The 14,660-nt window shown below is 48.0% G+C and overlaps 1 pseudogene; it reads left to right on the top strand.

The window, feature by feature from the left end:
* The window catches only part of LOC146200352 (uncharacterized), a 65,433-nt pseudogene extending 51,036 nt beyond the window's left edge, over positions 1–14,397 (top strand).
* Positions 14,398–14,660: the final 263 nt, after the last annotated feature.

Raw genomic sequence — 14,660 nt, 5'->3', positions numbered from 1 at the left:
GTTTTCCCCCAGCCATCAAGATTCTGGATGAGCGGCCGGACTGCAGTTTTACAAGTGCACACCACTGTTCCGGGAATATTAAACAAATAAATGGTGCCAATTAGTGGACTCAAACAACTTACACTGGCGCACATCTGGTCAGAATATCCTAATTATATTCACGTATACATCGATGGATCTGTGCCAGCACAGGCATCCGCTGCAGCTGTGGTCTACCAGCGTAGAAAACGACTGCATTTCCTTTCTGGATACACTTCTACATCAACCGCTGCTGAACTTGTAGCCATTCGCGAATCTATTCGCTACATATGTGGGGAACCACCTCAAAAATGGTGTATATTCACGGAATCAAAGACTGCATTGCAAATTTTGAAAACTTCTTACGCCACACTGCCTATCAGTCCCTGGCACTAAACATTATGGAGCTCCTCACATCTGCCCAGCTGCAAGGCCACAGGATAATGTTTCAATGGATCCCTGACAATTGCGGGCTCCATGGGAATGAACAAGCCGGTGTGAAGCGAAAAGCGCACTTATCAATGGCCTCCAAACAGCTGTGCCTTTTCAAGAGCGGATATGACGTCCCTTCTTACGAGTTGTATAAAGAGCGTATTACCGTCATCTGGGCTCTGAGTAAGTTCCTACCATGCATTTACGGACGACCGTTTCGTGTTGTCAGCGGTCATCACTCGCTATGCTGGATGCCCTTGGCCGGTTGGCCAGATGGAGCCTCCGTTTGCAGTAGTACGAGGTAACGGTTGTCTATAAATCGGGTCGGCAGTACCAAGACGCGGACTGCTGATCACAAGAGCTCGTGGAACTGGCTGCGCAAGACATCATCGACGATGGCCCTACTCTTTGTGCCAGCATCGTCTCTTGCATGGCGCAGCTTCAACGGGCTGACTCGAGTTAGCGCCACTTAAGTCTCTGGAGGGCTTTAATGCTATCGTACCTCGTATGTTTCGCCCTGGACTACAGTCCTTCGTTCTGTGGCGTGGACGTTCTCTACAAACGCAACCTTGACAGCAAAACACAGACGTTTCTGCTTGTTGTGCCAACACAGTTATGCTCCAAAATCTTGAGCGCTTGTCACGATGAACCCTCCACCAGCCACTTGGGGATCAGTCGCACACTGGCAAATATTCTGCTGTATTACTGGCCCAGTTTACTACAATCAGTGCGTGCATACGTAACAAAAAGCCGCTATTGCCAATGGCGCAAATCTCCTCCTCAGAAACCAGCCGACTTTCTGCAGCCTATATCCTCGGCCCTTTTTCCGAAGTCGTCCACGGGAAAACGGTGGATTGTGGTCGCAACAGATTACTTGACACGGTAAGCCGAGACCACGCTAGGCCTATAATGACGCTTACGCTGAGGTCTGCCTATAGGAATGCTGAGGTCTATAGTGGGAAACTATAGGCGCAGCACCTGTTTTACGGTGTTACTGTTAGGCAGAGGTGGGCAACCTCATGAGGTTTCGACCTCATGAGGTCGACCTCAACCTCAAAATGACCTCAACCTCACGGAGTGAGGTGAGGTTGAGGTGAGGTCGGTGACAGCTCGAAATTTTTTGAGTGAGGTCACGAAATTGGACCTCAACCTCACGCGTGAGTTTGAGGCTGAGTGAGGTCGTCATTGTGTGAGGTCGAAATTGTGAGGTCCAGGCTTTTTGCTGTTGCCGCGGCTTTCTTCGAAGAGCGCCCCTTTTGACGCGGAGCTCGAGCGTACTGCCGCGGTGTGCCCGCCGACTCTCGGTGTTTGGTTACCCCCCAATCGGACGACCGGATGTGGCAGCCCCTGCCCAGCTTTCGGCATTCCACCGTAATGTCCGCAGCCCGAGACCGCTTCCCTCTGGTCTACTTGGAAGGAGATATTTTTTTTTTACTTCACGAACTCCTCATGCCCCCCGCCAGCCACCCCCGTTTCCTCTGACTTGCTTGTGCCAATGCTTGCGGCAGGCTCAAACACCCAGGAGCGCGCAAAGCACATAACTCACGTTGACCTGCGGTGCTTCTGTCGGAGGCTGCAAAGAAAGCAGCAAACTAAAAAGCGAAGCAAATTGTCTTTGCGCAGACGGCGCGGAGCAGAACTGTGTCTTGTGCATGCCCGTTTCCAGGCGCTATAACGGCTGCTGCCTTACATTCGATAAAGGACCCTGCTTTACATTACACGGAAGCTTAACAGAAAATGGTGCAGCGAAATTGTTAGGGGACGTGATACTGACAGATAAAAAACAAAAAAACAAAACATGAACAAACCAGAAAAACCGGCACAATACCATCTGGGCATTTTATCGAAGTCCTCCCTTTCGAATTGTACGTCATCGTTCTATATTTCGGTCCTGTAAATTTATATTCTTGTATTTTCCAGAACAACCTCTCTTTGGTCTTGTGCAGCTTGTTTCTTATACAGATTCACAGGTGGCCCCGAACAACTGCAATGGGATGAAATGGACGGCACATCTTATAAGACGCAACTGGTATACAGGAAAACGCATGCGCATGTTAACCATTTGCCGAGATAGAACAGACAAAAAAATATATGGGGCTTGTATGCAGTCAAGCGCAATGAAAAAAAAATGATTTCGCTCCACTAAGGCCCTTTATTTCTCTCTCAAATTCTATTGAAATCAAGCAATGCAGGAGGAAGGAGGAGAGTAAGGGATTCTTAACTTCATAATATCAGGTTTTTCTTGAAATCTCTTATTCAGGCGCAGAAAAAAAAAAAAGAGAACAGCGTTCTCCTACATGTTTTTATGAGCTAGAAAGTATTGAGATGGTTTCCGGCTGGACATTTTGGTGTCTAGACGGACGAATTGGTGTGGCGAACTGAACGTGTCTGTTTTGTGCTCCCGTCTGCTCGAGACGGACAAATCAATCGGATGAAAATTTTTGTGGCCAGATGTCGGAATAATTTTTTCAGATATTTGTTTTTTTCTTTAAAAAATCAATTTTAATGTAAAGGGTCCTTCAAAATATGTGCGAACACGGCGAAGCGTGCCCGCGCTCCGTGAGCATCAGCGCATCCGGCGCGGTCGCGCATCGAAACAATGTGGCGCATGCGCACGCTATGTGCGCATGCGAACGCTTCGAATATGTGCGAATATGCGAATATGTGTGAATATGCGAATATGTGCGAACGCTTCGCCGTGTTCGCACATATTTTGAAGGACCCTGTACGTGATGTGAAGCCAATTACATGCTAGCACTGAGGAATGCCATATTAAGTCGATGTCTCAAACCTTCTATAAGCTCTGGGAAGCGCAGTTCTCTTCTGTTTTTAGTGTGCGATATTTGTTATTATTTCGTCAACATGGTATTTATTTATATATATTTTCTTGTATGTCAATTTAGTTCGTACACTGCCGAAAAGAGAACAGGCTTCTTCCCTCACATTAGGCTCTTTTTCAGAGGCCCATAGCCCAGCCCTCCTTTCCACTTACCCGCGCGGTCATTTAGTTTTTTTTTTTCTTTTTCTTTTGCAAGTATTGGAAAGCGCGATCTAGTCTCTGAAAGCGGAGCTGGCACACATACGCCATTGCCGTTTGGTGTGTATTGGTGACAGTTGGGCATTCACCGCATGAGCAAAACCAGATGCCTACAGACCATGCATGGCAAAATTACTTTTGAAGAGGAATTAAATTACATTACTAATTACTTTGCTGAAAATCTAACAAAAGTAATTAAATTACATTACTCATTACTGCTCCTAAAAAGTAATTAAATTACATTACGATTACTTCTACTGAGAAATTAAATTACTTTTAAATTACTTTCTAGTTTCCATCCATGCAAAAACTAATCAAAGCTAATAAACAAAACAAAAGCTTGTTCATCGGACGTGAAGGACACACGTTCTTTCGTCTTCCCGCCAAATTCTGTCCCAGAGAGCTATTCCTACCCTCTCTCCTACAGCACGGGCCATTACAAAAAAAAAAAAAAAACACGTGGTCGAACAGTCGTGAAATGACCGGCGAGCCCAGCGTCTTGCTGGCACGGAGCTGTCTCCGCCATTTGAAGGGCCCGAAGAAGCTAGCTTATTTATTGCTTCCGCAGTCCCAAGAATCGACGTCGGCACATTTGTGCTCACTGCTCAGTAATGCTCAAGCCACGGTGCCTCACGTCATGGACCCTTCCGCCTATCTCCCCCAGCCCCAATCCTCCCTCGCACCGTGGTGTTGAGTGTAACCAGGCACCACTGTGCACTAGCCGAAGCAGCAGGGAGTGCCGCTGCGCCGCGCTCGCAACTAGTTTTCAGCTCCAGCCTTTTTGCACCATTTCTCCCTTCGAGATTCCCTTGACGCCTTGTATCCTGCTACTTGGAGAATGGTTGCCCCTGCTACACACGAGGTCTCAGACGCACTGTTATGCTTAATCTGTCCCCCTTTGCCGATCCGTTACGCTGGCTTCGCTTGCCGCACGTCGTTCCTGCTTTCGCGGCACTCTACTTCGTTGACTATTGAAGGAGTAGTGGCGCACTTTAGTAAAAGTAATTTCGAAAGGAATTAATTACTTTTGCTGCGAAATTACTGCCAAAAAGTAATTCATTACATTACTAAATTACCAACCCAAGAAAGGAATTCATTACATTACAAATTACCGAGAAAAGTAATTCAATTACAGTAATTTCATTACTGTAATTCAATTATCGTCATGTCTGCTACAGACGGACTGCGAAGGGAGGAGCGCGTGCACAGCGGGGGGCGCGGTCCCTCCGGGCTGCTTGCTCGCCTCCTTTCTGTTGTTCTTGCCTTTATTTTACGTTTATGTGCTGTAACTATACGACAGTAACGGGGAAACGGTTTCTCTAGATTCACCTACGGTGCATGCGGCGAAGCAGCTTCGGAGACACCACCGTGCAATTTATTAGTTCATTCTTCAAAGGAAAACAAGTGAATACCACGAAGAAACTCGTCTCAGAATTGTTGGCGAAATGGCATCCAGTATTCGGTTCGGACGTACAAGTATTTATATCGTGTGTGTGTGTGTGTGTGTGTGTGTGTGTGTGTGTGTGTGTGTGTGTGTGTGTGTGTGTGTGTGTGTGTGTGTGTGTGTGTGTGTGTGTGTGTGTGTGTGTGTGTGTGTGTGTGTGTGTGTGTGTGTGTGTGTGTGTGTGTGTGTGTGTGTGTGTGTGTGTGTGTGTGTGTGTGTGTGTGTGTGTGTGTGTGTGTGTGTGTGTGTGTGTGTGTGTGTGTGTGTGTGTGTGTGTGTGTGTGTGTGTGTGTGTGTGTGTGTGTGTGTGTGTGTGTGTGTGTGTGTGTGTGTGTGTGTGTGTGTGTGTGTGTGTGTGTGTGTGTGTGTGTGTGTGTGTGTGTGTGTGTGTGTGTGTGTGTGTGTGTGTGTGTGTGTGTGTGTGTGTGTGTGTGTGTGTGTGTGTGTGTGTGTGTGTGTGTGTGTGTGTGTGTGTGTGTGTGTGTGTGTGTGTGTGTGTGTGTGTGTGTGTGTGTGTGTGTGTGTGTGTGTGTGTGTGTGTGTGTGTGTGTGTGTGTGTGTGTGTGTGTGTGTGTGTGTGTGTGTGTGTGTGTGTGTGTGTGTGTGTGTGTGTGTGTGTGTGTGTGTGTGTGTGTGTGTGTGTGTGTGTGTGTGTGTGTGTGTGTGTGTGTGTGTGTGTGTGTGTGTGTGTGTGTGTGTGTGTGTGTGTGTGTGTGTGTGTGTGTGTGTGTGTGTGTGTGTGTGTGTGTGTGTGTGTGTGTTTTAGGCGGGTGGGAGTAGGACATTTTGCTCCTGCGAAATTTGACGGGCGAGCCGATGTTCGCGACAGCAAAGTGGTTCACGTTTACCCTTTTTCCTAGCAGTTCCGACCCTTGTAATTTTTTAATGTAAGCGTGGTGTTCGAAGAAGCAATTTCGCCAATTCTTGCAATACGCCACGGGATCACAGAATTATGAACTAACGCCCAGGATTGGCCGGTTGGGACCTCATAAGATAAACAGCATTCCTCTTCGAAATTTTCTGAATGTTTATGCGGCGTTGGCCGAGTTTTATGATTAATTGGTGTTTTGCTGTCTTTTCCTCTTTTTTTTTTTTTTGTTGTTGGGGAAAATTTAGTCTTCACAAGTTGTTTCATGAGTGGCTTTTACGGAAAATTTGTGCCCCGTTAATATGACATCCGTTAATATGGAGGACCCGAATTATGGACAGTTTTTCTAGGGGCGAAGCATTTTCAATGTATTTATGTCTCGTTAATATGGACATCGTTTGAAAAAAGCAGAAGAGTCCGAACGCAAGTTAAAGAAGGGTGCGCAAGTCGGGAACCTATGCGACAGCCGACACGGTCGGATGCCTGAACGAGTCCTGTTGAGTTGGAAAGAACCAAAGCGGGCGTGTCGTCGTTTTAGGAGGGAAGGGGGGGGGGGCGCAAGAGCGGGAAGGAAGGGAGGAGGAGGAGAAAAGGAGGGTGCATGACAAGGATCGTACACAGCAAACCGAGGGTCAGCTAACTAAGAAAGACCCCAAAAGGAGGGAACCGGGAGATTTCTGGGTGCAGCGGCAACGCTGCAACTAGAGGCCGCAGTCGGGAAAACAGCAACATGTGGTCGCAAAACAGAAGAGAGGCCGGTAAAAGCGTAAGAAAGAAACAATAAGAAGAAAGACAAGCGCCAAAATTGGAGGTGGGAACTGAAGTTTTTCTATCCCAGAACACAAAGTGTGTTCCATGAAGCCGTTAACTCTTTTCGGTCAGGCTTAAGACACACTCACGAAGTAGAGCGACAAAAGAAACGCAACGACCACGCAACCAGGACCGGGCGTCCCGTCCTGGACGCCCTTCCTTCTCATGCTCCTGGTTTTCGTCACTGTTACGCTGCCGAACTACCACATTTTGCACCACAACGATCCGCATGTCAGCTTCGCCTTGAGCCAACGATGCGGCCTTGACAAGGTCTGAGCTCTTCGTAGTCGGCTAGTCGTCGTTCTAAACTGTACTTCATCTTGCAGTGTTTGTTTCATAGGAACACATACAAACGGCACAGGAAAGGGCTGTTTGATAGCCCTCTGTATAGTAGCCTGCCAACTTGACTCCCTCGCTTCCTTACAAAAACAGTACAAGGCAAGAAAGAGAATCAGAAGAACGGAAAGTCGGGGAGGTTAACTAGGGAAAAAGAGTGCAAAGAAGCAGGAGCCTGTAACTCTCAATTTTAGTCTGACTTTTGGCATGGTGGGAGTTAAACGCAAACGAATGGAGCTGAACTTAGGCGCGAAGCGGGAAATCTGTGAATACAAGCGGCAAAAGCAATCTCAGTCAATCCAAGCCGTGAAAGACTGGACCCAAGTTCAACTAGGCCTCAGCCTCGTCAGGTCGACGGTATACCATCTATATATACTACCGGACTCCGATAAATGGCTCAACGTCGGCATCACAGCGTAAGCCACAGTCCGACAGCGCCTAGCACAGTTCGAAGAAATGGAGTCAGCCTTGTTAATGCGGTTCGGGAATGTGCTCGCGAATGGTGCTGTCGTGAGCGACAAAATGCTTCAAGAGAAGGCTCGCTGCCTCGGCAACATTATGGGTGCTTCTTCTCCTCCGTCTTGATAGGTTTTACCTGTGATGACTTACGGAATTTTTGTTCAGTAAAACAGGGAGATGTTTACTGAGAAATATTATTCTACGCTCTGTCTAGGCGTTACTGACTTCAGCTACTCAAGAGGATGGCTGACAAGGTTTAAGAAAAGACATGACGTTTCGCGTCGACGGATTTTTGGAGAAGAGGGTAGCATCGACATCTCGGCGGTGTTTATATACCCAAATTAATTAAAACAGCAGCCACTAATTATAAATTTTTTCTCAGTTATATACTTTTCGTTTTTATTCATGACTCTTTATTATGGATGACTCGCCTTATGGACAGTTTTGGTCGGAAACCAAAGCGTTCATACTAACGAGGCACGACTGTATTCCTATTTTTTCTTACTTTAATGTATTCTGTCGCAAAACAATGTACAGTGTATTAAAAAAACGCTCGGCAATAATCAATTTTTTTTTCGAATTAAGAAAAAGAGCAAGGATGAAAGCTTGGGCGCGTTGGTGTCGATTTTCTTGGCTCATAGCGCTAAACAGACAGGGACACACCCAGACATACGGGATGGGCGATAAAAAAAGTGCCCGTCCCGTGTGTCTCGCTGTGTCCTTGTCTGTTTAGCGCTATGTGGCAAGAAAAGAAAAAGAGCATATCGTCATTGTTGTCGTCGTACTAGGGTCAACAGCATTTGTCTTTTCAGTTTATAGTAAGAACTGGCTTGTTTTATTTCTAATACAAATCTTATTCACGTGGCTCAGATGGGATAAACTCTTTGTATTGCATTTTGGGCCTATGCGTAGTAACGTGGCACCCATGTAGGCCTTAGATTGAAACCGACCACAAAAGGGTAGGCGAGGAGGGGGAGAGGATTGCCACTTTAGTGCAGAGTTGGACATGTAGTGTCCAGAGTTTCTATGCTTTTATCCAGGATATTAATTGTAGTATAAAATTAGGAGTAAAATACAGCCCTTATACGATTAAATTCTGGCTAGCCTATATATACCCCAGGATTACCGAGAAATGTATATTTGCTTTAAGTTACGGTTTAATTTAATGATTCTTTTTTTTTTTCTTTTTGAGGTCGAGCGCCCGACCTCAACCTCACATTTTGAGTTTGAGGTGAGGTTGAGTGAGGTCGCCAATGGTCACCTGAAAAGTGAGGTGAGGTCGCCTGGGGGACCTCAACCTCAATTGATGAGGTTGAGGTTGAGTGAGGTCGCCAAATATTTTTTGAGTTTGAGGTGAGGTCGAGGTTTTTGAGGTCAAATGCCCACCTCTGCTGTTAGGTGATCAAGAAGACAAAAGCAGAAGGAAGCAGCTTTTTGTAATCCTGATTATTATGATTTTCCGCGTCCCCAGGGCCGTTTCTGCAAGTACGTTTGCTCGGAGGGCCCTGTCATCTTTCAGGGAACCTCCGGAGGCTTCTACTGGCGTATTGTCGCTCTGTGGATACGTTTTGCAGCTCTCAGTGTTCAGCTGGCAGCCTGGCTAGGCCTGACAGTGGCTCGCTCGGCCATGGCTGACATGCTGCTGTTGCTGGCAATTTTCACCTCCCTGCTGAGTCTACCATGCACCCTCCAACCACAGCTGTCTCTCCGGACAGTAACGCTGATCTTTCGGACGTTACTCTTTGTTTGGAGGATTATACCCCAGAAGCGAATGCTGGTTCCGATTCACAGTCGCCTATGGGTACACATTTTACTGGACTGACTGCCATACAAGGCCTCTCCCCGCGTCCTGCGACTACTGAGCCGTCAGCAGATTTCAGTGAACTCTCGCTGGGTTCAGACGCTGCCCTTTGAGGCCACGCGAGCAACGGGTATCTCCATCAACGCCAGCAAAAGCAAGATTGGCCCTGGAGTCCGCGCCGCCCTCGTCTCCCTGGCTTCATCTCTCAACTCACAGGCAACGCACCTTTTTGGCTGCGCTGTTCGTGACAGGGAGCGTATACGTTCCTTAAATAACCAAATATTTTCTCGTGACCATTAAATAGGGGTTCTTGATGCCCACATTACGGAGCTTTCTACTAGGACATTGGTTTGCCAAGATAATCTGCTGAGAAATGGACTTAATGTTTCTCAGACCATCGCGGCACCTTTGCGAGACAATTCAGGCTCCGTTACACCTCATTATGCAATTGCCGGATCCCTGGACCATATTGAAAACTTTCCAAGAACTTCCGAACATCATAACTTTCGTCGAGACCAGGAGCCTCACCAAATGATTCTAAGGTCGGCGGCCGCTACGAAAAATGTGGGGCAGGAGGTCACAACTGTTTGCAGCATTCATAGACGCCGAATTCGAGGGCATTAGAGCTCTCTACCTCCGACCCACGCGCCCTGCCTTGGTTGTTACTTGCAAGGGCTCAGGTGACCTTGAGCGTTCTCGGGCAGACATTACCCGCACTGAGGCCACCAACGCCTGAATTCAGGTCCGATGTCCCCAAGCGTTTGGTTCTCTGGTGTTAGCCCTTCTGGTGTTAGCCCGGTCGTCCTTCCGGAGAATCTGGCGGCGGTCGCCAACCGTAGCAACCCCGGATTGTGCTTTTACCCCGAAACTTGTAAAGTCAGACTTTCTAATACTCAGTGCTCTGGGCAGCGGGTGCACGTAATTGAGGTTGAGCCTCCCGCACTCTCCCGACTTCAGGGTCACGATTGGTTAGACTTCAGTAGAAGTCGAAGAGGATCTTCATGTGCCTTCGTGTAGCTTTGGTGCGCTGTATGGTCATGTCCTTTGAGCGTGCACACAGAAGATGTCGCCGTATAAGGCCTGTTGTACCCGTTGTGCCGGGTCGCACAACCTAGCACAATGTCCCATTCCGATCAAAGTGTCACATGTAACAGGCCAAATACACAGGCTTTTTGCGAAAGCAAAGAAGATAACGACAGCGATAAGGATTATGTAGACTAACGAACGATTAAGAAGATGAGGAAGTAATGAGCGACGTGGCAAGCGCTGATTGGTGAGCAAAACAAGATGAAGACGACGATAAGGATGACGCGTATCAACGTGGAGGTTATAGAAAGGCGCGATATGGAGAGGCAAGGGGGGAAGCCAGAGAAGCGGAGGCTCCAGGTGAGGGACGCCTTGGCTGAGAGTGAGCAACGTCGGCCGCTGTACCGGTGGCCTTATGTTCTACGGCAATGCACTGTAGACTTCGTGCTGTTCTCGAACCGGTTCCGGAGATTGAGCGACTGTTCATCCACCTGCTACGTCCAGAGGCACCACCAATACTCGTACCAACGTCCACCAGCATCGCTCAGGTGGTTCACCTACACGCCGCAGCGAACACCAACGTTGCTTCAGCCCACGCTCCAACCAGAGGTCATTCATTGCGGCCAACAACACCAGCTCAATGCAACCCGAACGCCACCTCTACGCCGACGCCATTGCCTGGACCCACGAAACGCGTCGTCCTCTGAACTCTAAGTTCGAAAGTTAAACGCTGTCTCTTAGTGTGAAGCATCGTGTGTATCAATAGACTTTGTGGGTTGAGTTAGCTTTTCTTAATTTTTTTTTGCCTGTTAGCGTCGGTGTGTGTGTGTATGAAATGTACGTCCGTGTGGGTACGGCTGGCGTCTATTTCATGCTTTCGGCCTGAGCGTTCTCCGGAGATCCGTGACAAAGAAACAAGTGGTGAGCCTGCCAGGATACATTTTCTTGTTTATTTTCTATTTGTCACGGATATTTCGGATTTCTCGACGACAGGCAGTATCAATTTAGCGAAGATATTAGAGGTGGCTCTCAAGCTAGGGCTAAGCAAACAGGAGGCGACGAGTCTCTATGAGCAATGAGTGAAAAGGCTAAGAGATGAAAGAGCACAGGCACGTGAAGACGCGCGTAAAGTCGCGGAGCGACAAAACGAAGCAGCGCGTGAAGTCGCGGAACAAGAAGCAGAAAAAAGAGAAAGAAGCGAAGGAATCGGAGGAACGTGAAATAAGAATTAAACGAGAGAAGAAACTTTTGCTGTGGAAACAGCAGCAGTTGAGCAGATAACGCGAGGGGAGCATGGATGACAATCGGGGCTCCGAGGTAGGAATAGGAGCGCTTAGATCGACGAGAGTTCAAAGGAAGCTGATGGCTCCTTTTGATGATGAAAGAGATGACGTAGACGCATATTTGCAACGATTTCAGCGGATAGCTTAGGGACAAGGTTGGGAGCGCTGTGAATGGGCAACAGCGTTAAGTATGCGTTTAGTCAGAGAAGCGCTGATAGTGTTTGGTAGGATGTCTGCGTCTAATTCCATGGATTACGATAAAGTCAAGAAGGCACTTCTCCAAAGAATCAGGCTAACAGCAGAGGGTTTTCACGAAAGCTTCTGCACCGCGAAACCTGAGGATTCTGAAACCGCTCATTTTTTGTCGGCTAGCCAACTATGACAGGTGGCTTGAGATTTCGAGCACAGAAAAGAGTTTTGCAGGCGTCCGTGAGAAGCTGGTGATAGAACAGTTCCTAGTATGCTGCAGTCTAAATCTAACGGTATTTCTGAAAGAAAGTTTTGTTCATTAGAAGAGGTCGCCGAGAATGCAGACCAATTTCTCTGAGCTCAAGGTGTAAAGAATATGAGTAAGGGGAAGGACGAAAATCAGGATTCAGAATTAAATTCAGCATTCAGCAAATCTAATCTTCTGGCGGGGCGTTTAAGGTGCCAAACAGATGTTTCCTCGGAAACAGGGTGGAACACCGTGCAGCTGACTGTAGATATAGCAGTGCTGCCCGGAGGATGCAGGTCATGTGTCGAGGTTGCAACAGGACAGGGCATACTGTGGAAGAATGCCAATATGAAACGCAGGACCGAGCTGCACGTGTCGCTGGTTCAAAGAAAGAAGGACAATTAAATATGGGACCGCCACACATTGGTACTTAGAGACAGTGAGGCCATACAGTTTTGGCTCGGAGCAGCCTAGTGAGGAATGAAGACCTAACAGGGGAAGCGTCCGCTGTCACCCTGGTGGGCAGCACGGTTATAGGCACCTGCCGAAAGCCAGGATTCAAGTATCAACCCCCTATTATACCGGAGAGCTGTTGGCAAAATGCGTAGAGCAACCAATCTACCATCGCATCTTGTGAAATATTCCGAGTGCAAGAAGCGTCAATGACCCTAATCCTGAGTGGAGGATGCTCGATGTTCAGTTCAGTTCAGTTCAGGCGTTCAGTCGTGTCCGACTCTTCGTGACCCTATGGACCATGTCACGCCACGCTTTCCGGTCTCTCACTATCTTCTTAACATCACATAGCTTCATCTGCAATGCCTCGAGAATGCCATCTAACCATCGCGTTCGCTGCCTACCCCTTCTCCGGCGACCTTCAACCTTTCCCAACATCAAATCTTTCTCCAGCGACTCCTCTCTTCTCATCAGATGACCAAAGTAGCTGAGCTTTAACTTTAGAATTTGACCCTCCAATGAGCAGTCAGGGTTTATGGTCGACAATATCGACTGATTTGATCTTCTAGCATTCCAAGGAACTCTTAAGAGTCTTCACCAGCACCACAATTCAAACGCGTCAATTCTTCGGCGGTCAGCCTTTTTCACAGTCCAACTCTCGCATCCATACATCACAACTGGAAAGACCATAGCACGGGTTATACGGATCTTGGTTGGCAGACTAATGTCTCTGCTCTTTACTAGGCGGTCAAGGCTAACCATTGCTCTCTTTCCCAGAAGCAGGCGTCTCCTAATTTCATGGCTGCAGTCTCCTTCCGAGGTGATCTTGGCGCCTGATGTTAGGAAGCACCAAAACGAGGAACGGCGACCTGCCGGCCAGCAAGGAGATGATGCAGTCAGGTTCTCGTCGGCAGTAGAGACACAAGCGCAAGAGACAGCCAGAGCGACGCAGCGGCCGCTCTCTACTTCCGCTGCGATTTGTCTGAAAGTAACACCTGGCGAAATGTCAATTAGGCAAAGAGAAGATTCGAGCTTGCAAGCCTGCTTTGAGAAAGTAGGGGAAATGCAGAAAAGGAGACGGAGTCGTACCTCGTTTCAGTTTCAATTGACAGACGGTCTTCTTCACAGGAATTGCATATTTAGCCCAGGAAGGCAGGTCCAACAGCTTGTGTTACCGTAAGATTTGCGAGAGACGGTTTTACGCTTAGGACATGACACTATCATGGCCGGGCACCAGGGGGTTCAGAAGACGGTGTCCAGAATCACCGAGGAGTTCTTTCGGCAGGCGTCCAAAGCGACGTTAAACGCTTTGTTAGGTCGTGCGACGTTTGCCAACGCACAATCCTAAAGGGCAGAGTTAGGGTCGTACCACTGGGCAAGATGCCACCTATCGCCTACCGTTTCAAAGAGTTGGTATTGACATTGTGGAGTGAATCTTCAAGATCTACTAAAGGCAATAGATATTTGCTTTCCTTTGTCGGCTTGGCTAGTCGTTATCTTGACGCCGCTCCATTAAAAAAACATTGACAGTATCCAAGTTGCTGAAGGTCTTTTTGAGATTTTTACTCGCTATTGGATTCCCAACGAGATTTTAAGTGATCGTGGATCAAACTTCATGTCGGATCTGATGAAAGGGCTTAACCGCCTTCTGTCTATAACGAAGTGGACAATCTCTGGGCACGCGGCACGACTTCATCGTAGAGCCTCGTGAGAAAGAACTCTTGATAGTTGAGAGCGCCAACGCGGCGCAGAACTCTGAAAGGACCGAAGTAGCGCCGCATGAGCTTTTAGCTAAGTCCGCGTCGTCGAACTGGAGACCAAACCCAGACAAGATAACCCGTTTTATATTCACCCTCGCGGTGCCGCAGGTTGTAGCGTCGCGCATCCTGCACCGGCTGCGCACGGATGCGCAGATAAGCGAGCTGGCGGACTTCTTCAGCATATTGCAAAAAGTACGCAACGTCATCATTGGGGTGATCGTCGACATAGGGTAGCATGGCGTCAAGTGTTGTGGTGACTTGGCGGTCATAAACAAGGCTAAACGGCGTCGTATTGGTCGTTTTTTGAATGGCTGCGTCATACGCCAACGTTACGTAAGGTAGGACTGCATCCCACGTTTTGTGCTGAACGTCCACATACATGAAAGCATGTCGGCAAACGTTCTGTTTAACCTTTCAGTTAATCCGATCGTCTGGGGATGGTAGGAAGTAGTCCTGCAGTGACTCGTGTGACTTGAGTCAAAAATATTGCCGCAATG

This window comes from Amblyomma maculatum, chromosome 2 (genome assembly GCF_055883805.1).
Source record: "Amblyomma maculatum isolate TAMU_Amacu chromosome 2, ASM5588380v1, whole genome shotgun sequence".
Classification (NCBI taxonomy): Eukaryota; Metazoa; Arthropoda; class Arachnida; order Ixodida; family Ixodidae; genus Amblyomma; species Amblyomma maculatum.
The sequence above is the reverse complement of the archived record's forward strand: the minus strand, read 5'-3'. Positions and strand labels throughout refer to the sequence as shown.